The 25147-nt window shown below is 41.0% G+C and overlaps 1 long non-coding RNA gene across 1 annotated transcript in view; it reads left to right on the forward strand.

Annotated features, from left to right (window-relative positions):
* Nucleotides 1–24201, forward strand: part of LOC144287797 (uncharacterized) — a 68560-nt gene extending 44359 nt beyond the window's left edge. The window contains exons 7-8 of the long non-coding RNA XR_013355551.1: nt 19569–19763; nt 23713–24201. This is a non-coding gene — a long non-coding RNA (uncharacterized LOC144287797). The remainder of the gene's footprint in view (nt 1–19568; nt 19764–23712) is intronic.
* Nucleotides 24202–25147: the final 946 nt, after the last annotated feature.

Below are 25147 nucleotides of genomic sequence, written 5' to 3' on the forward strand. Positions count from 1 at the left end.
GCTCACACTGTGGGAGAAGCATCAGTGCTCGGCCCATGCCTCCTTGGCAGGAGCCATCTGTGAAAATGCTGGCCTGGCTTCCAACTGTCAGCACCTGCAACTCCACCAGGAAGCTCTCTGGCTGCAGCAACTGGCTGTGGCTGTGCGGGGCTGGAGGGACGTGTCAGCGAGGGCATGTCCCCAGAAAGCAGCCCTCCGTGGTGAAGCCAGTGGATGAATTTTCCAGCCCTCTCGCCTCTGGGTGGGATAACTGTAGTGCATCTCTGTGCTGTACCCAGCAGGCTTGCGCCCCAGTTACCCACAGTGATAACTGGTTTTAAAAAAAGTACTTTTGGGGGCGCCTGGGTGGCTCAGTTGATTAAGAGACTGACTCTTGACTTTGGCCCAGGTCATGATCTCAGGGTCTGGGATCAAGCCCCACATTGGGCTCTGCCCTCAGCGGGGAGTCTGCTTGTCCCTCTGCCCCTCCCCCTGCTCGTACTCTCTCTCTCTCTCAAATAAATAAAATCTTTAAGATAAAGAAGCTTTTTTGATTGACTTCTTTCTCTTTCCTGCCTCACTTTGCTACTCCTTGCCCACCCAGTATTTCTTGTAACTATCTCCCAAACAAACTTCTTGCACTGATCTTTGTCTAAGGAAGGGCCTTTGACACACTCAGTCTACAACTTTCTAACAGTGACACTAGACTCCAAATGAAAATGTCTTCAGGGATGCCTGGGTGGCTCAGCGGTTGAGCGTCTGCCTTTGGCCAGGGCATGATCCCAGAGTACTGGGATCAAGTCCCGCATTGGGCTCTCTGAATGGAGCCTGCTTCTCCTCCCTCTGCCTATGTCTCCATCTCTTGTGAATAAATAAATAAAATATTAAAAAAAAAAGAAAATGTCTTCAAAGAGGCTGTAAAGGGCTGAATTGTGCCCACCAACACTGAGATGTTGGAGCTCTAACCCCCAGAACCTCAGAATGTAACTGTATTTGGAGATGAATTTTTAAAGAGGTAATTAAGTTAAAAGAGGTCATTGGATGGGTGGGCTCTGTTCCAATAGGACATGACTGATGTCCTGATAAGAGGAGGAAATTTTGGGATCCCTGGGTGGCGCAGTGGTTTGGCGCCTGCCTTTAGCCCAGGGCGCGATCCTGGAGACCCGGGATCGAGTCCAACGTCAGGCTCCCGGTGCATGGAGCCTGCTTCTCCCTCTGCCTGTGTCTCTGCCTCTCTCTCTCTCTCTCTCTCTCTCTGTGACATTCATAAATAAATAAAAATTTTTTAAAAATGTTTAAAAAAAAAAAAGAGGAGGAAATTTTAACTTAGACATGCCCAGGCACAGAGGGAGGCCACATGTGCACAGAAGGAAGATGGCTTTCAACAAGCCAAGAAGAGAGGACTCAGAAGAAAACAACCCTGGGATGCCTGGGTGGCTCAGTAGTTGAGTGTCTGCCTTTGGACTCTGGGATCAAGTCCCATGTCAGGCTACCTGCATGGAGCCTGCTTCTCCCTCTGCCTGTGTCTCTGCCTCTCTCTCTCTCTGTGTCTCTCATGAATGGATAAATAAAATCTTTAAAAAATAAAATAAAATAAAGAAGAAACCAACCCTGCTGATCCCTTGATCTTGGACTTCGGCCTCCAGAAGTGTGAGAACATAAATTTGTGTTGTGTAAGCCACCTCGTCCGTGGTACTTTGTTATGGTGGCCCCAGCAAAGTGATACAGGAGCCTACACTTTCTAGTACCAATGCATCCCATGTTTGGACTCCTCTAGGGGTGAAAAGGTTCCTCTCCATATGGAGTGAAATATTCCTCCTAAAACTACTTTTACTTCTGCTTGTTAGAGCAACCTGGAAGAAATCGGATTTGACTCTTGTGTGAAAATGCTCAATTATTGACCTAACCAAAGAACTTTAAAGCTAGATAGTACCTGAAAAGCTGCACTAGGGAGGCTCATCAGAGGCTCACATCCTACTGTTGGTGCACAAAGACAGGAGAGTGAGACTTGTGGTTTTTATTGAACCATCGAAGTATTGAGAGGAAGCTGCTGACACTTAACCATCTGTCTAAAAAAAAGATAGAATTTTGGTTTCTGACCTACTGTAACCTGGTCCTTTGATAGAGTGATTGGAAGGATTAAGTTTTTTTTTTTTTAAGATTTTATTTATTTATTCATGAGAGACACAGAGAGAGAGAGAGAGAGAGGCAGAGACACGGGCAGAGGGAGAAGCAGGCTCCATGCAGGGAGCCCGACGTGGGATTCGATCCCAGGAACCCGGAGTCACGCCCTGGGTTGAAGGCAGGTGCTAAACCGCTGCGCCACCCAGGGATCCCGGAAGGATTAAGTATTAAGAAGTAGTTTTTTTTTTTTTTTTTTTTTTTTAGTATTAAGAAGTATTGACCTTGTCCCTCACTTGGGGTTTCTCGGGAAGTCGAAGCCAAGATGGTGTTGAAGAGTGCCAGTAATGCATTGGGGGAAGGTGGGAGCCATGCCTGAGAGATAAGAGATAAGGGGGAGAAATGAGCTCTGAGGCTGGGGAAGCCTTCAGACCCCAATGCTAAGCTGACCACTGGGAAAGGAGTGGCGACCCAGCAGGACTTTGCACAGAGCTCAGAACACGCTGCAGGCTCAGAGCCTTGCCCAATCCAGCCAGGAGCTCAAAGGTTGTACATGAGACGGGTCCTGCTCTAGGCAGAAATGGCAGGGCGTCTGGCTCCCAGTGAGGTCAGTCATGGGCTGGAAGCTCACCAGGCAGAGTGGCCTCAGTCAGAAAGCTGAGCTGAGCCTACAGATGCTGTAGCTTGAGGCTCTAGTCACCTGCATTCCCTGCTGCTAGAAGGCCAGTCATCCTTGAAGGGAGATGCCGGCTGTATAGCCCGTGGCTGCCACATAGGGCCACACTCTGGGCTCTTGTGGTCTCTCCTGAAATAGGGTCTTAGAGTCTTAACATAACATTTGGGTGTGATGCAAAGGAGAGCAAGCCATTACTTGCTTCACCTGCTCTCCACACATCTGGTGATCTGGCTTGAGACTTTGTTGGATTTTCTAGGTTTCATCACTGAGACCCCACAGACCCAAGCTTCCCTCTGTCCTTTTCCTGTAGTTGATTTCAGTACCCCAGTGTAGGCATTTCATATGCTGGCCAAGACTCCTAAATCATGACCAACTGGCCCCTGATGCACATGTCATAATTTTTACTCAGAGCTGAAACCCTTTATTTTTATTTGTAAAAAAACAAGAATTTCACAAGTACTAAATCCTTTCTGTTCCAAGGTTAAGAGAGTAGGCACAGATCTTCAGTTCAGTAGAGATAGATTAGTGAGGACTTAGTAAATTATTATAAATGTGGTAGTACATCAAGCCCTGCTCCAATCATTAGCTTGATTTTTTTATGAGCTTGATTTCAACTATAAGCTCAAAGAGAAGAAACAGTTTCTCAATCAAAAATTCTAACAAACCAAGCTTCATATAATAAATATTTAAATTCCAAATTACAAGTGAATATTCCTTAGAACTACTAAAAATAACCCCTTAGTTTATAAGAAAGCCCTTCATCATTCTTTTTTTTTTTTTTAAGATTTATTTATTTGAGAAAGAGAAATTGGGGGGAGGGACAGAGGAAGAGGGAGAGAGAGTCTTAAGCAGACTCTGCACTGAGCACAGAGCCTGACATGGGCCTTGCTCTCATGACCCTGAAATCATGACCTGAGCCAAAACCAAGAGTTGGACATTTATTCATTTGTAACACCCAGGTGCCCCAGCCCTTTGTCATCTTAACAAAGAATTTAGAAACACGATGTTAAGGTAACAAGATACATAATAAATACATATTTAACTTAGGTTTTATGGTACAGGCTTGTAAAGATTTGGTAACTTTTCCTTGTTTATTTAAAGAGACTACTGGCTGGCTGACTGCTTATCATCTCAATCTGTATCAGCTGCCCCATTCTTATAATTTTTTAAAAATTAGGGGAACCTGGCTGGCTTAGTCAGTGGAACATGTGACTTTTAGTCTTAGTGTTGTGAGTCCGAGCCCCATGTTGAATGTAGAGATTACTTAAAAGTAAAAAAATTTTTTTAAAGATTTTATTTATTTGAGAGAGAGAAGACAAGTCATGGGGAATGGCAGAAGGAGAGAGAGAAGCAGACTCCCCACTGAGCAGAGAGCCCTACTCAAGGCTTGATTGATCCCAGGACCCTACTACGATCATAACCTGAGCCAAAGGCAGATGCTTAGCCAGTTGAGCTACCCAGGTGCCCTTAAAAACAAAATCTTAAAAAAAAAAAAATTAAACTGCCAAGAGGGCCTATAGTTTCTGACTTCTATTATAATCTCTTATGAAGGAAAAAATATGGGTCTTATAATTTTGTGTCTCCACATGACCAATAACACTAGTTGGATCTCTGTTCAATGTCATCCTGGCGTTGAGCTGAAATCCATGCATTGTTTGAACGGACTGTATCTTTATAGTTTCTGAATCGAGTGAATGATATCTGGGAAGCGGTCACTGTGAAAAGGTATATTCATTTCCTCTCATCTGCTCTTTGTTATTACCCTGGTTTACAAGGGATTTGGCAAAAGCAAACCTGATCTTTTATTTTTGTTTTAATCTCACTTATCTAACTCAATTTCATTCCCACACTTACCCTTACATATGTCATTTACTCTTTGTTGTCTAAACCTTCTCCTACTCAGTATCAGTAACTGTCTTTGAAGTGAGTTCTCTCTGCTGTTTTGTATCTTTCCACTTTTTTCTTAAGTTTCCAAAGTTCTCTGGTTAATTAATATTAAATCTTCACCCTGAATCCTCTTGGCAAGAATCAAAGTTATAAACAACTCTACAATGTTAAATAATAAATACTTAAAAGCCAGACAGCATAACATCTGGAGTCAGAAGAGCTGGTTTTGAGTTTCTACTATTTTTCATCTGGCCTAGGGCAAGTAATATAAACTCTCCAAACTTCAATTTCCACAATCATAAAATTGCAGTTATTATACCTTTTGAAGATCACATAAAATAACAGTTAATATCTGCCAAGTAATTACTAAATATCAGACTTTGATCTAAAGACTTAAAAGTATTAACTTGTTCAAGCTTTACAACCCCATGAGAGTGCTATTATTATCATCATTTTGTAGATAAAGAAAATCAGGCACATAGAAGACTTAAAGAAAGAAAACGAGTCCAAGGTCATATAGATAGGAAGTTGAAGAACTGAGATTTGAAGTGTGAGGAGGAAAACATTTCCTCTACTGTCTTATGCTCAAGCACTGGGGCCTGCAAATTAAACTAGCAACAGATAAATTAACAGTAGAAAAGGCAGACAATTTTTTCAAGATTTATTTATCTATTGGAGAGAGAGAGAGTGAGTGGGAGTGGGGGGAGAGAACCCTCAAGCAGATGTGGAGCCCAATGTGAACCTGAGCTGAAACCAAGAGCCAGGTGGACACTAAACTGACTAAGCCACCCACGTGTCCCAAGGCGTACAATTTTAAATAACTTTTACATACATGAAGGTTTACAATGAAGAATGAAAACACAAAAAAGCCGACTTAAGTGCTAGTATACAATTATAACCAAAGAAAAGAGATTTGGGTTTTGAGGAATGAAAAATCATGGGGAGGGGACTAGGAGACATTTGAAAGAACTGATGGAAGCTAACTAGTATTTTTAGTAAGGTTTGTTTACGTAAGATTGTCCCGATGTCAGTTCTCTGTCCCTATTCTTGAAATACATGGGGAACGGACAGTCTTTTTAATAAATGGTGTTGGGAAAATTGGACAGCCACATGCAAAAGAATAAAACTGGATTACTTTCTTATACCATACACAACAATATAGTCACTGGATTGAAGACCTAAATGTGAGACCTGAAACCATAAACTCCTAAAATAAAATATGGCCAATAATCTCTTGGACGCTACCCTTAGCAACATATTTATAGATATATCTCCTCAGGCAAAGGAAACAAAAGCAAAATTAAACTATTGGGAATACACCAAAATGAAAAGCTTTTGCATAGCAAAGGAAATGGTCAACCAGATAAAAAGGCAACCTACTGAAAGGGAGAAGATATTTGCAAATGATAAGGTATTAATTTTCAAAATATATAAAGAATTTATACAATTCAACACACACACACACACACACACAAATAATCCAATTAAAATGGGCAGAAGCCATGAACAGACATTTCTCCTAAAAGGATATACAGATGGCCAACAGACACATGAAAAGATGCTCAATATCACTCATCCTCAGGGACATGCAAATCAAAACCAAAATGAGATATGACCTCACACCTGTCAGAATGGGTGAAATAAAAAACACAAGAAATAATAAGTGCTGGCGAGGATGTGGGGGAAAAGGAATACTCTTGCACTATTGGTGGGAATGAAAACTGGTGCAGCCACTGGAGGAAACAGTGTGGAGATTTCTTTAAAAATTAAAAATAGAATTACTGGGATGCCTGAGTGGCTCAGGGGTTGAGTGCCTGCCTTTGGTCCGGGGCATGATCCTGGAGTCTGGGGATCGAGTTCCACATTGGGCTTCCTGAATGGAGCCTGATTCTCTTTCTGCCTGTGTCTCTGCCTCTCTCTCTGTGTCTCTCATGAATAAATAAAAAAATTTTAAAAAATTACCAAGTGTCCCAGTGATTCCATTACTGGCTATATATCCAAAGAAAATGAAAACACCAATTCAAAAAGAAATATGTGCCCCTATGTATAGTGGCATTATTTACAATAGCCAAGATGTGGAAGCAGCCCAAGTGTCTATTGATAGATGAATGGACAAAAAATATACAACAGAATATTACTCGGCCATAAAAAAGAATGAGATCTTGGGGATGCTTGGGTGGCTCAGTGGTTGAACATCTGCCTTCAGCTCAGGGTGTGATCCCAGGGTCCCGCCTTGGTCTCCCTGCATGGAGCCTACTTCTCCTCCCTCTTCCTATGTCTCTGCCCCCCTCTCTCTGTCAAATAAATAAATAAATTTTTTTCTTTAAAGAAAAGAATGAGATCTTGCCATTTACAAAAACATGGATGGATCAGGAGGGCATTATGCTAAGTGAAATGAGACAGAGAAAGATAAATACCATATGATTTCTCTTAAATGTGGAGTTCAAAAAATAAAACAACAAACATAAAATAGACTCTTAAGTACAGAGAACAAACTGGTGGTTGCCAGAGGAGAGGTGGGTGGGAGGATGGGCAAAATAGATAAAAGGGATTAAAGGATACAAATCTCCAGCTACAAAACAGTAAGTCACCGAGACGAGAAGTAGAGCATAGGGAATGTACTCAATAATATTGCAATAACACTGTATGGTGACAGATGGTGACCATATTTACCATGGTGAGCCCCGAGAAATGTAGAGAATTGTCCAATCAATATGCTCTAAAGTTGAAACTAAAATAACATTGTTAATTATACCTCAGTAATAAAAGAGTTGTTCTTTTTCCTGAATGTGAAGGCTAACAGACCTACCTCCCTTCTTCCCAGGGACACATGGCCCATGACATGGATGGGACCCATGATATTCACCATCCCCCTACAATAGACATCTCTTCCATAGCTGAGACTCTGCTGTTATAAGCAATGTTGCACCAAGCCTTCCTGCTCGTGGGTCCTTTGCCACATGTGACAGTTTAGGGGGTAAATTCTCAAGGAAGAATCACTGGCTATCTGACACCCACTGCTCAAATCAACATCGAATGTTGTTGAGACTGTAAGTAAGTGAGTACAAAATATGCTTTTCAAGCTGCTCTCAGGACTAGGGGGAAATAACTGCAAGATTTGTAATCATCACCTTCTTTCTATGGAAGTAAAATCAGTGAAAAGATGGCATGTAGATGAGACTAGCAGATCTGTGGTAGAAAGGGGAATTTGAATGCTTTAGGAACTTTCTAGAATCCTGCTAGTGGCAATTTCAGGAGACCAACGTTGCAGCCACAGGAAGCCACAGACTCACCAGGGGAGGCATTGCTTGGCAAAGAAAGCCCTCTTGGTCCCAGTCAGTGCATCTGGCACACCCACTCCATCAGGCTGAGGTGGAACAATGCGTCATAGTCTGGGACCAGTTGTGAAGAACAAGACGTCAATAATTACCAGCAGGCCATTCAAGCCAGAGATAGGATCAGGGTTGCTTACTCTGGGGGAGAGGCCTTAGTAGCCATGAAAATTGCAGAGGCAGAAACTGAGGCCCAAGAAATATGGGATTTGCCAAAGTCTTAGAAGGTGTGCTTCCTGACTGCTGTTCTGGCCAACTTTCCACCATGCCACAGCCATCCCATCGTGCCTAAAAGGACACCCCTGAGTAGAGAATCGCAACTGGTGAGGTGCGTATGTGTATGTGTGCGTGCACACGTGTGCACAAGTATGAAGTGACAAGGAAGTAAGTCTTGCCACACAGAAAACTTCCTTTAGATTGAGTTAATATTTTAGTCAACACAAGGAGGTATTGGGGAGTGAATATCTGAATAATTTCCAGGCAGCTGACAGCAAGGCAGGACACTTGGATGAGGCTTTCTTACTCCCTTCCTTTAAAAATATTCTACTATTCTACTACTCCATAAGCCTATGTAGAGAAGATATGCTTAATAAATGTACATATTGGTCACCATTTAACTTATCAATACTCAGCTACTGTTGGTTTATCTGTATTAGGTGGGGCTTTCATAAGGTATTTCCGAGCCCACTTTTGAAGGGCATTTTGTTGGTGCCTTAGTTAAAATCAAGGCAACTCTGAATTGCAAGAACGAAAACTGTAAAGATATTATCTTTTCAGGAAAATTCTTGATCTGGGGGCATTAGGATTTTACGCACACAGGCAATTCACACAATTAATGACACTCATTTCTGATTCTATGGGACGTTTGTTCCTATGTGTAGGCATCTTAGTGAATACCATTCCTTGATTTCTTGGCATCTCTTAAATGTGCTGGGGACACAACACACCACTCTTGCCTGAATACAATGCAATATTTCTGGTTCGTCTCAGTGCCAAACAGCTTTGCCCATCTTCAGTGCAACAAGAGCAAAATGTTAGGTGAGGAAAGGTCGCTTTTTTTGAAATGGCCACTTTTTTTCTGTTTTTATTTAATAGTTCTAAGGAGCTAAATGCCTTCAGACTTTCACACATGACGGCAGATTGAATATGCCTGTTAGTCTCCCAACCTCTAAGTCCTCAGTAAAAAAAAAAAAAAAATTGTTCTTAACAAAAGCATAAACAATAAGAACCAAGACAATGAACAGTTTTTTTTTTAAATATATTTTTTTAATTTTTATTTATTTATGATAGTCACAGAGAGAGAGAGAGAGAGAGAGAGAGAGAGGCAGAGACACAGGCAGAGGGAGAAGCAGGCTCCATGCACCGGGAGCCCGACGTGGGATTCGATCCCGGGTCTCCAGGATCGCGCCCTGAGCCAAAGGCAGGCGCCAAACCGCTGCGCCACCCAGGGATCCCAGAACCAAGACAATGAAAAAGGAAAAAACAAAACCAACAAAATTTTGGAAGCAGGAAAAAATGGATTAAGCAAATGGATTTGTCTGGGACCAGGAATTCTGAATTGTAAACAGCAGGCGAAAAAGCAGAAAAGCAATCCAGAATGTCCTCAGAGGCTCCTGCAGCCAACGGTCGATTCATCTAGAAGGGTGTGTGAGGAGCTAAACACAGATGATGAGCGGCTGTTTAAGAACAGTGAAGCCCGGGGTCCCCTTCCCCCTCTGGCTGGCTCCTCTCTAGACTGTGGAGTGCCAGGCAGAGGGCAGATAGGGTTACAGATCACAAACAGAGATGAAGTTCACAGACACAATGTTACAAGTTCCCCCAGCCATTTCCTCCCCAGACCTGCATCTGGCTCCCCAGCCCTTGCGGGAATCATTCCACCCTACATTCAAGAGATTGTAAAGTCCTCAGAGCAATCTGACCTGCCTAAGAGACCAATGTTTTTAGAGGGGCTGGTGCCAGCTCCTAGCAAGAGCACCCACATACACAGAGCATTCAGTTAGCCTTACTGGGTCCACTATGATCAGAGAGCCAACTCAACAGCTACTGGAGGAAAGTCCTCAGTGTAGAAGAGAGGGAGCAAAATGAAGAAACAAAAAACAAAGCATCCTTAGGGAAAGAGAGACCAAAGAGAGGAGAGGAGGGAGAGGGGCTAGGCTAGCATTACAATCCCTAGACATTTACAAGAAGATACCCAATCCATGACACAAAGAAAGGATGCTATTTTTTTTTTAATTACAAAACACAAAAGAGGTCCTAAAAATCAGAAGCAGAAGAGCAGAAATCAAAAACCCAATGGAAAATGTGGAAGACAAATTTGAGGGAACCTCCCAGAAAGCAAAGCAAAAGGACAAAGATGTAGAAAATAAAAATATGGAAATAGAAGTCTAGTCTAGGATTCTCAACAGTCAAGTCACGGTTATTCTGAAAAGAGAGAATGAGGAAGAAAAGAGGTAAGAAAAATCACTGAAGAAATGATCTAAGAATATTTCCCAGAACTGAAGAATCTAAGTTTTCAGAGTAGAAGCTTCTCTCCAGGAAACCAGGACAGTAGACAAAACTAGACCCACACTAAGCTACATTATCCTGAATTTCCAGTCACTGGAGACAAGAAGATTCTAAAAACTTCCTGGAGGGAAGAGTAAGTTTACTATATGAGATGAAGGATCAGAAAGAGCAGATCTTCTCAATGGTGATGTTGGAAGTTCAAGACAATAAAGAAATGCCATCAGAATCCTAAGGGAAGATGATGTCCTACTTAGAAACTCATTCTAAGCCAACTACCAAGCTAGTCCAAGGACAGAATCAAGAATTTTTAGACCTCAAAATAATTTACCTTCATGTACCTTATTTTTTAAAAGATTTTATTTATTTATTCATAAGAGACACAGAGAGAGAAAGAAAGGCAGAGACACAGGCAGAGGGAGAAGCAGGCTCCATGCAAGGAACCTGATGTAGGACTCGATCCCAGGTCTCCAGGATCATGCCCTGGGCTAAAGGCAGCACTAAACCACTGAGTACCCAGGCTGCCTCTTTGTGTACCTTATTTAGGAAGCTATGGAAAGATGTGTTCTACCAAAGCAGTAGTTAACCAAAAAATTAAAAACATGAGGATTCCAACTAAGAGAAAAATAAAGAATTCTCAGGATGATGGTGACAAGAGGTCCTAGGTAGGCAGTTGTGCAGGCAGCCCAGAGATCAGCCGGTCTTGTCCGGAGCATGCTAGGAGGATGCTGGTGAGATTTTTTTTAAAGAAGGAAGAGAGACAGAGAGAAAGAAAAAAAGAAACCTAATGTATATGAAAATGTTGAGAGGTAATTTACACAAACTAGGGAGAGTTTGGGGATAAAACGTTGGTGAGAATATAGAAAACCCAGGATATTAAAAAAAAACAATCATAATTATCTTCAGAGAAAACAAAAAAGTTGTATAGGAAAAAAATAATAACCAGAGCACACTGCATAGCTCACCTGTCAGTGGCATTTGCATGGCCCTGGGAATGGAACACTGGATACTGTTCTAACCAAAATTACAATATCGCTCTACGAGGGAATGGGAGCACAGCGACGTGAGGAAGAGCTCAATCATCATATTCCGTAGCAGGAAGTCAATGGTGCTACCTAATATTGAAAAAGTAAGGGATCCCTGGGTGGCGCAGCGGTTTAGCTCCTGCCTTTGGCCCAGGGCGCGATCCTGGAGACCCGGGATCGAATCCCACGTCGGGCTCCCGGTGCATGGAGCCTGCTTCTCCCTCTGCCTGTGTCTCTGCCTCTCTCTCTCTCTCTGTGTGACTATCATAAATAAATGAAAAAAAAAAAAAGAAAAAGTAAGACATAACAATGTAAATGTGCTATGTAAAGAGATGGAGGGGTGCCTAGGTGGCCCAGTTTTCTAAACATCCAACTCTGTCTCAGCGTAGATCATGATCTCAGGATTGTGGGATTGAGCCCTGCGTTGGGTTCCATCCTTAGTACAGTCAGCTTGAGATTCTCTCTCTGCCTCGTCCCCTGCAGCTTCCCCCACTCACGTGCTCTCTCTCTAAATAAATAAATAAATATTAAAAAAATAAATAGATGTAGAAAAAATTAGTTAAATGAAATAAAAGTAGTGGGCCATGGTGAAAGAGAAGTTAGTGATAGGATTGGGGGACAACTGTCTTTTTTTTTAAGATTTATTTATTTATTTGAGAGAGAGAGAGAGAAGGCCTGTGCCATTGGGTGGGGGGGAGAGGGAGAGATAGAACCTCAAGCAGACTCCCTGCTGAGCATAGAGCCTGACGTGGGGCTTGATCTCACGACCCTGAGATCATGACCTGAGCTGAAATCAAGAGTTGTATGCTTAACCAGCCGAGGCACCCAGGTGCCCCAACTATTGTTTTTCATAACAAGCTTTGTATACTATTCAACTGAAAATTCTGTACATGCATCACTTTAATTAAAATTAAAACTAAGTACAAATAAAACGATTTAGAAAATCGAGGAGTTCACAAATAGATCAGCAAAATGGACATGCCACTCTCGTCCTTCAGGCTTCATTTCCCACAAGTTGCTTAGACTTCAGTTTGTAAACACTTCATGTCGGTATTTGCACAGCTGTCGATGTGTGAACTGCTCTGGGTTTGTGAGTCACAGGTCATGAGGCATAACATGCTAATATCGGAGGGTCTTCCACCGGAGGCTCTCAAGTACAGGGACAAGGAGGTGGGAGCCAAGGTTCATAGAACATCACTAAAGGGGGCCAGAGAATATCTATGACTGAGAGCAACTGATCAAGTTTTTCAAATGCATGGCGCTAAGTGAAAACAGCCAGTCTCAAGAGGCTACAGACTGTGTGAACTCATTAATATGACATTCTAGAAAAAGTAAACTATAGGAATAGAGTACAGATCAGTGGTTTTTAAGGACCAGGAATGGGAAGGGTATGGACTTACAAAGGAACACTGGAGAATTTATGTGGATGATTAGTAGTTCTAGAACTATACAAATTGGTCAAAACTCATAGAAGTAAACACAGAGAATTTACTACATGTAAGTTATTCCTTGGTAAAATGGACTTAAAAATTTAAATAAAAATCAATTGAAAATATCAATGGGTTTATGAAGTGAGGAATAAAAATGTGGTATGTCTACAGAATGGAATATTATTCATCTGAAGGAGTACTGACACAAACTACAACACAGAAGAACCTTGAGGATACTTGTGCCATGTAATAACGCCAGACACAAAAGGCTACATATCATATGATTCAATTTATATGGAATGCCCAGAATAGACAAATTTATAGAGATAGAAAGTACTTTAGTGGTGTTCTAGGGCCATGAAGGGGAGAACGAGAAGTGATTACTAACAGGTATAGAATTTCTTTGGTGGATGTTGAAAATGTTCTAAAATTCAATACTGGTGATGGTAATGGATTTTGTGAATATTCTAATAATCACCAAGTCTTACACTTTGAAAGGATGAATCTTATGTATGTGGATTCTATCTCAATAAAGCTGTTTGAAAATACCAATGTGGAGTGTCACCGGGTGGCTCAGTTAAGCATCAGACTCTTGATTTAAGCTCAGGTCATGATTTCAGGGTTGTGGGACTGAGCTCCACAACAGGCTCTGTTGCTGGCTTTGGAGCCTGCTTAAGATTATTTCTCTCATGGTGCCTGGATGGTTCAGTCGGCAAAGCATCCAACTCTTGGATTCGGCTCAGGTCATTATCCCGGGCTGTGGGATCAGACCCATGTCTGGCTCTGTGCTCAGAGCGGAGTCTGCTTGGGATTCTTTCCCTCTTCCTCTCCCTCCCCCTTTGCTCTCTCTCTCAAATAAATAAATAAAATCTTTTTTTTTTTTTTTTTTAAAGAGTAGGGGCGCCTGGGTGGCTCAGTGGTTGAGTGTCTGCCTTTGGCTCAAGTCATGATCCCGGGATCCTGGGATGGAGTCCCTCATCGAGCTCCCCACAGGAAGCCTGCTTCTCCCTCTGCCTCTGTCTCTGCCTCTCTCTCATGAATAAATAAATAAAACCTTAAAAAAAAAGAGTAAATTATTTGGAAGATATCTCATATTATAATTAATCATTTGCAATGTAAAACATTTAGTCAAAATATTTGACCATTAAAAACAGATCTGGAAATTTTAAAAGTTCAGATTAAGCTTTCTGTGTGAAAATAAACCCAGGCCTTCTATCAGCTAGAATACTAGGAGAGAGTTTTTTTTTTAATACTGTCACAAAATCGGTGAGAAGACAGTTTTTAAATTTTATTTATTTATAAAAATATTTTTAAAAATATTTTTTAAAATATTTTTATTTATTTTATTTTTGTATATTTTTTATTGGAGTTCAATTTGCCAACATACAACACCCAGTGCTCATCCCATCAAGTGCCCCCCTCAGTGCCCATCACGCAGTCACCCCATCCCCCCAACCACCTCCCCTTCCACTACCCCTTGTTCGTTTCCCAGAGTTGGGTGTCTCTCACGTTCTGTCTCCCTCTCTGATATTTCCCACTCATTTTATCTCCTTTCCCCTTTATTCTCTTTCACTAATTTTTATATTCCCCAAATGAATGAGACCATATGTTTGTCCTTCTCCGATTGACTTACTTCACTCAGCATAATACCCTCCAGTTCCATCCACGTTGAAGCAAATGGTGGGTATTTGTCATTTCTGATGGCTGAGGAATATTCCATTGTATACAGAGACCACATCTTCTTTATCCATTCATCTGTCGATGGACACCGAGGCTTCTTCCACAGTTTGGCTATTGTGGACATTGCTGCTAGAAACATCGGGGTGCAGGTGTCCCGGCATTTCACTGCATCAGTATCTTTGGGGTAAATCCCCAGCAGTGCAATTGCTGGGTCGTGGGGCAGATCTATTTTTAACTCTTTGAGGAACCTCCACAGAGTTTTCCAGAGTGACTCCACCAGTTCACATTCCCACCAACAGTGCAAGAGGGTTCCCCTTTCTCCACATCCTCTCCAACATTTGTGGTTTCCTGCCTTGTTAATTTTCCCCATTCTCACTGGGGTGAGGTGGTATCCCATTGTGGTTTTGATTTGTATTTCCTTGATGGCCAGTGGTGCGGAGCATTTTCTCATGTGCTTGTTGGCCATGTCTATGTCTTCCTCCAGACAGTTCTTTTAAAACAAAAAGGGGCACCTGGGTGGCTCAGTCGGTTACGTGTCTGACTCTGGCTCAGGTCATGATCTCAGGGTCCGAAGATCAAGCCTTGTGCCTGGCTTTGACTCAGCCAGGAGTCTATTTCTCCTCTGCCCCTCCCTGTGCTCATGCTCGCTCACTCTCTCAAATAAATAAATAAAATCTTTAAAAATAAATTAAAAAAACGAGAAGTACCAAAGCAATATAATTGTCCAAGGATTAATCATGTTTAGTAATATTATCAGTAGGTACCCTTTATAATTTTTCTGTATTTATATACCCAAACTCTAAAAACCATTACATTTTGTTGAATATTTCTGACTTTAGTATTTTCTCTCTTTTTTTTTTTTTTGCCTGGTAACAACTCAAATTTTTCTTGCTTTTTATCTTATACTTTAACAATCAAGGCTGATAATTTAATTTATGGGGATTGATAAATGCTTGTATAAATCAAGATAGCATAATTAAAGAATACTTAGAGAAGAAACAAAATTTAACTCCACATTCTTTAAGAATGCTGGTCCTGGGGCACCTGGGTGGCTCAGTTAAGAGTCTGCCTTTGGCTCAGGTCATAATCCTGGGGTCCTGGGATCAAGGCTGGCGTCGTGCTCCCTACTTAGTGGGGAATCTGTTTGCCCTCTTTCTCTGCCCCTGTCCCACCCTCACTCATGCTCGCCCTCTCTCAAATAAATAAATAAGTAAGTAAATAAATAAATAAATAAATAAATAAATAAATAAAATATTCAAATAAAATACTTAAAAAGGGCAGCCCCAGTGGCGCAGCAGTTTGGTGCTGCCTGCAGGCTGGGGTGTGATCCTGGAGACCCGGGATCGAGTCCCACGTCGGGCTCCCTGCATGGAGTCTGCTTCTCCCTCTCCCTCTGCCTGTGTCTCTGCCTCTCTCTGAGTTTATGAATAAATAAATAAAATCTTTAAAAAAAATACTTAAAAAAAGAATGCTGGTCTTTTGAAAAAGTTTAAATAATAAATTGCAACTCAGAACTTTTTTTTTATTGCAAGTGTTTATCCAGCTCTACAAATCAATCATAATAGGCAGTCTTTTAATTTAAGATATTTTATTTTTTTAAGATTTTTTATTTTATTTATTCATAGGGATACAGAAAGAGAAAGGCAGAGACACAGGCAGAGGGAGAAGCAGGCTCCATGCATGGAGCCTGAGGTGGGACTTGATCCCGGGTCTCCAGGATCAACTCTCCAGGCTGCAGGCGGCACTAAACCTCTGTGCTACCGGGGCTGCCCAATTTAAGATATTTTAAAGTTTAATTTACTAACTTCCTCCAAAAGTAGCCAAAGATACAAGAGTCTGTTTAGAAATCTCTCCATATTCACATGGCCGAAAAACCTCTTCAGAAGAGATAAGGTAACTCTGGAGGCATTTGTAGCTGATTCCTACTACTTTGTTTTATACTGTTTCCTAACGTACTTGTTCAGAAAGAATGTCAAAGAGCTCAAACTTATGGTTTATTTAAACCTTGTTTTCAAAGCACTTCTAGAATGATTGAGTAGGAGGCATCTCCGATAATCTGGTCTTCCATAAAAGTAACAAAAACACCAGCAAAAATGGCCCAAATCAACTTTTTCAGAAGTCTGGAAAGTAACCAAAGGCTTGCAACAATCTAGAGCCTGTTTTTCAAGAAAAGTGACTGAATCTCAGGTGAGAACTATGGCATTTTAATTGCCCTATTCTACATCCCCTTTCTTTAAGGCTGCGTAGCCTTGAGACCCAACAGTCTTGCAATCAATCAATGTGGGAACAAGCAGCCTAGCAGCCACTTGAGAAAGAATGGCAGCCCTGGAGCTTCCCCAAATACCACATTTCCAGAGAATGATCACTCTGATCTGTCTGGCAGCTCCTCTGTCCCCCACACAATAACCATGGGCGCAGCAGAAGGAGAACCAACACTCAGGAGCTCAGGAACCTAATTGGCGCATCCCCAGAGGGACGAAGAGGAGGCAGACCAGGACTCATGGGATCCAGATGAGGTGCACATGTGAGCTGCACACTTCTGCAGGCCCCTGAGAGCACATTCCAGGGAGCAGACCTCATTGGGACCTCCACAAACTACTATCAAAAATAATTCAGAAAAATGAATGTGGTTAAAAGCCCAGCCAAAACCTAACTCGTAAACAAGGGAGATCAATTATCTGCAAATCAAATGTCATGGAAAAAAGTCAGGGCAAAGTTTATAAAAGTAAAAATTGCAGACCATCTGTGGACCAGAGATTGATCTTATTTTTTTTTTTAATTTTTTTTTTAATTTTTTGTCTTTGGACATGCGGATTAGCTGACAATTATCAAGGAAGGCAGTTTGCCCTGGAGCAGATGGACATACTTATAAGGGAAGGCAATTTTAGTTGTTTATGGGTTTTCCAAGAAACCTTGTGATTTCAGCTGTGGATGAATGCAGAAAGCACCTTTGCCTTACTTATATCAGGTTGTGTTGTTTTCTTTCTTTTTTCCGAGAGAGAGAGAGAGAGAGAGCATGAGTGGAGAGGGGCAGAGGGAGAGGGAGAGAGAGAACCCCAAGCAGGTTCCATGCTCAGCACAGAGCACCACACAGGGCTCGATCCCACGATCCTGAGCTCATGACTTGGGCTGAAATCAAGAGTTGGACACTGCAGCAACTGAGCCACCTGGGCACCCCTGTGTTGTTTTCTTAGTTGAACTTCTGCCTTGTATGATGGTTAAGGGCATAGGCTTTGAGTCCACCAGACCAGGCTTGTCATTTCTTACTTAGGCAACACTGAACCTACGTTTCCTCATCTGAAAATATAGGTAATGATATCAACATCACCGCGTTATTGCAGGACTCAGGCAGATAATGTTTGCAACATGCTTAATACCATGTTTCCCACATCAGAGACGCTCACAAACGGTAGCCTTTATTATAAAGTATTATGGGAATAGCTCACTGTGCCAGTCGAGGTCCATTCAGGAGAAAGAAACCACACGGTAATCTCGACAGGGCGAGTTTAATAGAAGTATTAACTCTAAGAGGGGATTATCTACTGAGGGGTAGAGAGAACCCTGAAGAACACAGGAAAAGAAGGTATGGGGATGGTCACTACCCCCAGGGCTGAGTGAGAGCATCTAAAAAAGGAAGAAATCTGAAAAGGGGTGCCTTACAACCATAGCAACAAGGAATACCTTCCCAGAACTTGGGTCATAGTCTATCAGTGGTGGAGAATGATATATGAAGGGATAAAGAAGATATGATTCTCTTTCCTGGAAAATTCTTGCATTTGTACCTACACCTTAGTCAGGTCAGGATGACATAGTTTCCCTAATGCTAATTCCATGTGATATAATGAAACTCATATAGATATTTAAATAATTATAATGTCAATGTAATTCTTACACTTCAGAAGAAAAAAACTGTTAGCGCGGCCCCACTATAAATATTCAGTGAGGTAAAAAGCTGTTGTAAGATATCAGATTTTGTTCCTACAAAATTCCAATAATCAATTTTCTCTCTCTCTTTTTTTTTTAAAGATTTTATTTATTTATTTGAGAGAGAGAGTGAGAGAGAGCATGAGCAGGGACAGGGGAGAGGGAGAAGTAGGTTCTCTGCTGAGTAGGCCGCCCGACGTGGTGCTCGATCCCAGGACCCTGAGATCATGATCTGAGCCAAAGATAGACAGTTAACCGACTGAGCCACCCAGGCGTCCCCATCAATCAATTTTTGTTGCCAATAACTAATTTTCTGTGTTTATGATTCTTAAAAAAAAAAACACCTTTATTTTTCTACCTCTAGTAAAGCATTTAAAAGATTTAGTAAAACAAAAACAACAAACCCCTAGGTCTTTGACAACTACTCTTGTTCAGTACTGGTTCTTAAATGTATTTTCTCTTCCTTGTGACCATGAAATAAGCAACCTGAAATTGACAGACTTTGGAATCCATTTTCTTTTCTTTCTTTCTTTCTTTCTTTCTTTCTTTCTTTCTTTCTTTCTTTCTTTCTTTCTTTCTCTTTCTTTCTTTCTTTCTTTCTTTCTTTCTTTCTTTCTTTCTTTCTTTCTTTCTCTTTCTTTCTTTCTTTCTTATTTCTTTCTTTCTTTCTTTCTTTCTTTCTTTCTTTCTTTCTTTCTTTTCTTTCTTCTTTCTTTCCCTTTCTTTTTTTTTTTGAAGATTTTGTTTTGAAATAATCTCTATACCCAACATGAGGCTCAAACTGACAATCCTGAGATCAAGCGTTGTAAGCTCCACCCACTGAGCCAGCCAGGCGCCTGGAGAAATCATTTTTCTTATAAATCCCATTGATCAGAACAGAAGACAGAATTGTTACTCTGAGTTATTTCACACAGAAATTATTTTTTCTGGCTGCTATTTTTTTTTAAACATTCCTCTAACTGCCAATTTCATGTCTTGGAAACACTGACATTTAGTTCAGTTTTGTATGCAGGTGGGGGTGTTTGCCCAATGCCGAGTTTCTGGAAAGAGTCATTTCCACACAGTGCGCACACACGAAAGGCGCTGAAAATGCTCAGAGGTGAATGCAGTGCTGCAGAGTGGCGAGTAGCATGCTAGGTTTGGAACCAAAGGCTTTGCATTGGAACTCCAGGCTTTTGGCTTAAACATGTATGCTGCCTGGGACCAGGTAAGTAGACTATTTGAGCCTGTTTCCTTACCAATGAAATTAGGTTGGTACTTAACCATGTTTGCTGTGATAATTCAATAGACACGAAAGGTTTACTATTGAGTCAAGCATATTAGGTACTTAGTAAAACTTATGAATATCTAGATCTATTCTAGGAAATATTTGTCCAAAAAATGTAATTACTTTTGTGTTAATAGGTTAATAGGATTACTTATTCAACATCTTACCAAAATATGGGCTTCAGATTTGCCATTTTGTAGCTCATGTCCCAAGGGAATTGTGTGTGAATATGGTATTAAATTAATAGAAAAGGTGTATGCTGAATAAACCTACCCACAACTATTTTTATTGATGCTAAGCCTCCTAAGCCCAATTCAGCACAAAGACAAGAGAGTTAGAGCTATAGTTTTTGCTACTCCTTGACTGTTCACTTGCTTTTGCTCTAAGTCACCATCTGCAAAACTGTAACAGAAGCACTTTGTTTATAAGATCTCTTCTTCCTCCTCTTTGGTTTGCTTACTTGGTCAGTAAAACACTGAGCTTCTTCCCCATACCCGGCACAGACTAGACCATGTGGATTCAAAAGTAGATAATACATAGCCTCAGGGAGCTTAGATTTTAGTGATAGAAACAGACATCTGAGGCCAATAGCACAGTACTCTTGTGGTAAGAGCCACCCTGGAGCTCTGGAGACATGGAAGAAGACAGGACTATCTTTGCCCTGAACTCTAAGAAAGGTTTCATAAATACCAAGACATTTCAGTTGTATCTTGAAGAATGAGCACAAGGAGAAAGGCATTTCAGGCAAAGAATGAAGCCTATACTTAGCTATGGGATCCTAGAGATCCTGATATTACCCAGCAATGAGAGGCTGCTCAGAGTGGTTGAAGAATAGGGTGTATGGTATGAAGGGATGAGGCTGAGGAGGCTGACTAGAGCTGGTGTGCAAAGAGCTTCGTGTGCACACCGGGGGCTACAGTCTATGCAATGAGAAGCGCTCAGAGGTTCTCCATGGGGGAGTGCAATGAGCAAATATATTTTTTTAAGATTTTATTTAATATTTATGAGAGACACAGAGGGAGAGAGAGAGAGAGAGAGAGAGAGAGAGAGAGGCAGAGACATAGGCAGAGGGAGAAGCAGGCTCCCTGCAGGGAGCCCAATGTGGGACTCCATCCCAGGACCCCAGGATCATGCCCTGAGCCAAAGGCAGACACTCAACTACTGAGCCACCCAGGTGTCCCCAAATGTGGGTTTTAAAAAGCTTATTCTAAACCTTCAGATAGGAAGAATTACAAATTTTGTCATAAACTGACATTTCCTATTAACTTTGAAATGCACATATTCACTTAATCAGCACATGTATAAAGATCTATAAAAATATATTTATGGTAGCATTATTTATAATGGTAAAAACCTAGAAAACAATTGATATGTTCAACAAGAGTGAACAGGTAAAAATAAAATACAGTTGGTCCTTGAACAATGCAGAGATTAGAGACATCAACACCCCCATGCAGTCAAAAATCCACTATAACTTTTGACTCCCTCAAAACTTACCAAGAGCCCACTGTTGACCAGAAGTCTTACTGGTAACATAACCAGGTGATCAACACATATCTTATATATGTTATGTACTGTGTTCTGAACACAACACCTCACTTTTGCTTAATTTTTTTTGTATTTCTAGGCTACATAGTTTGTCTGCAAGTTTTTTCAAATTGTCACAAATCTCCAAAAAGTTTTCCAATATACTTGTTGAAATAAATCTATGTGTAAGTGGACCCAAGCAGTTCAAACCCATGTTGTTCAAGGGCCAACTGTAAGGACATACATAGACAATGGAATACGATGTGGCTCTTTGTTTATTTTACTTTTTAAAAAGATTTTACTTTTAAGTAATCTCTATACCCAATGTGAGGCTCAAACTTACAACCCCAAGATCAAGAGACACATGCTCTACCAACTGAGCCAGCCAGGTACCCCACTATGTGGCTCTTTAAAGAAAAAAATTACACTTCTACATTTTGGTCTGGAAGGTGGGCCCAGATATGCTAAGATTTTTTTTTTTTTAAAGTTTTAGAATAGTATGGGTGGCATATTACCATTCTGTAAAAATAAAATATTAACCTTAGTTATTAACTGTTGCATTTATACATATGCCCATGTGTGCCTAAAACCTTACCGGATAGATAGAAAGGAAACCATTCTCAATGATACATTAATATTTTGTTTAATATCCATTTCTAATGTTTTCTTTTTTCAATTGGTAAAATATATTACACATATAATATTCCAAAAAAAAATCTTAACTTTAAAGGAACTTCCAATCTTTGAGTGGAACATGATAGACTCTGTAGGAACAGTATCAGAATCCTAGAAACAGAGTGACTACATGGTAAGAGTGCAGCTCAGTGATATGGGTGCAGACACTGCCTGACTTCCCATCCCCAGTTCCACCATTCACTGCTAGTGAGGCCAGTTACCTCTTTACTTCATACTTGGGTTTACTCCCAGCTGCAAACAGAGATAGCCATCGTGCCTACCCTCCAGGGCTCTGTGATGAGTCCATGATAAAGCATCTGTAAAGTCTAAGAGGAGTGCCTGGCATGCAGTAAATGCTCTGAATGTTAGCTAGTGCTTTTTGCAAATAATGCTAATTGTTTTTCCTTCTCAATATTTAGTCTCTTCTTTCTTTCTTTTTTTAGATTTATTTATTTATTTATTTATTTATTTATTTATTGAGAGAGAGAGAGAGATAGTTGGGAGAGGTGGAGGGAGAGAGAAACTTTAGCCGACTCCTTGCTGAGCTTGGAGCCTGACACAGGGCTCAATCTGACAACCCTGAGATTGTGACCCTAGCTGAAATCAAGAGTTGGGTGCTTAACCAATTGCACCACCCAGCGGCCCCTTTGTCTCATTTCTAGTTCTTTTCATATACTCTCAGAGCTCTTGCTTTAGTTTTTCTTTGCTTTACTTAAGATTCACTTAAATGACTTCGATAAAAGTAGAGTTTATTATGAGGACACAGCTGAGTATCCAGTGGTTTACCTCCACAGAGGGGAAGGCTCTGCCAGAAAGGAGTTTCTCCCAGGATCACACCCTGAGCTGAAGGCAGAAACTCAACCACTGAGCCACCCAGGTGTTCTGCTTGTTCAACATTTAAAAATAATCTCTGTAATTCACCATATCAAAAAATTAAAAGAAGCCATATGATCATCTCCAATATGCAGGAAAAACTTGACAATGTTCAACACCATTCTCAGTTTTAAAACTGAGAGAAATAGAAAGGGACTCTTATCAATCTGATAAAGAACATCTGCAAACACCTGCACCTAACATCACACTTAATGAGGAACACAGATACTTTCCTCTCAGGATTAGATAGGCAAGGATGTCTGCTTTCACTACTCCTATCAAACACTGTGCTAGAGGTTGTAGCCAGTGCAATAAAGCAAGAAAAAGAAAAAAGAAGAGTTTGGAAACAAATAATTCCTTTTCTATTTGCTGATGACATAAGTGTTTATGTAAAAAATCTCAACAAATGTTATAGGTCTCCTAGAACCATAAGTGAGTATGTCAAGTTGCAGAACACACAGTCAATGCAGAAAAATCATATTTTCATGTACTAGGGTATTATTTTTCTATTGTTGCATAACAAATGGCCACAAATTTAATGGGCTGAAACAATAGAAACTTAACATCTTAAAGTTTCCATGCGTTCAGAATCTAACTGGTTAAATGCTCCAAGCTCTGCTCCAATCTCTGCTCCAAGCTCTGAGCAGGCTGAAATGAAAGTTTGAGCAGGGGCTGTAATCTCAAGTAAGGCTCAGGATCCTCTTTCAAGCTCCTTCAGGTTGTCAGCAGATTCACTTCCTTGCACAGAACCCTCAGCTCCTAGAGCCCACCCCTTTCTGGGGCAGATCACCTCATTGCTTGTTTTCTCTTTCAGGGCTTTCAGGAAAGCATCTAACTTCTCTCTTGCCTGATCTGTAGACTCTCTTTGAAAGTGCCCACCTGATCACATCAAGCTCACCTGGGACGATCTCCCTTTTGAGTAACTCAAAGTCAAGTGATTAGAATTATAATTATATCTGCAAGATGTCTTCACCTTTGCCTACTGATAGAAATGATCTGCCGGCACTCAACATGAGGGGAACATACAGAAGGTGGATGTCATAGGTTTATGTTAGAATCCTGCCTCTGTCAACTAGCAATAAACAATTGTAAATTGAGCTAAAAGACAGCTCTACTTTCAAAATCGCCAAAAATCATGAAATACCTAGGGATCCCTGGGTGGTGCAGCGGTTTGGCGTCTGCCTTTGGCCCAGGGCGCGATCCTGGAGACCCGGGATCGAATCCCACATCGGGCTCCCGGTGCATGGAGCCTGCTTCTCCCTCTGCCTATGTCTCTGCCTCTCTCTCTCTCTCTCTCTCTGTGACTATCATAAAAAAAAAAATCTTGAAATACCTAGATAAGACTCTAACAATAAATGTGCAAGATTGCATGTCAAAAACAGCAAAACAATTAATATTGCTAAAATGGCACTTCTTTTCAAAAATTGGTCTATAGATTCAATGCAATAAAAAAAAATCCTAGCAGGATGTTTTGGTTGTTGAAATTTTTTTTTTTTTTTTTTTTTTTTTGGTTGTTGAAATTGACAAGATGGTTCTAAAATTTATATGGAAAGGCCAAGGAACAAGAATAAACATTTTTTTTAAAAGAACAAATTTAGAAGAGTCCTCTTACCTTATTTTAAGACTTGCTATATAGCTACTATTACTAAACCACTGTGGTATTGAGGAAAACATAAATACAGTGATCAGTGGAACAAAAAGTTCAGAAACAGACTCATGGATACATGGCAAATGGATTTGCAGCAAATGTGCAAAGGCAATTCAATGGAGAAAGGACAGTCTTTGCAGAATAGAGTGCTGGAAAAACTGGACATCTACACAAAAAAAATCATTTTCAACTCATACTTTGAACAACATATGAAAATTAACCCCAGGGCAGCCCGGGTGGCTCAGCGGTTTAGTGCCGTCTTCAGCCCAGGGCATGATCCTGGGGACCCAGGATGGAGTCCCATGTCAGGCTTCCTGCGTGGAGCCTGCTTCTCCCTCTGCCTGTGTCTCTGCCTCTCTCTCTCTCTCTCTGTGTATCCCTCATGAATAAATAAATAAAATTTTTTTTTAAAGATTTTATTTATTTATTCATGATAGTCACAGAGAGAGAGAGAGGCAGAGACACAAGCAGAGGGAGAAGCAGGCTCCATGCACCGGGAGCCCGACGTGGGATTCGATCCCGGGTCTCCAGGATTGTGCCCTGGGCCAAAGGCAGGCGCCAAACCGCTGTGCCACCCAGGGATCCCCCAATAAATAAAATC

Source organism: Canis aureus, chromosome 17 (genome assembly GCF_053574225.1).
Source record: "Canis aureus isolate CA01 chromosome 17, VMU_Caureus_v.1.0, whole genome shotgun sequence".
Taxonomy (NCBI): domain Eukaryota; kingdom Metazoa; phylum Chordata; class Mammalia; order Carnivora; family Canidae; genus Canis; species Canis aureus.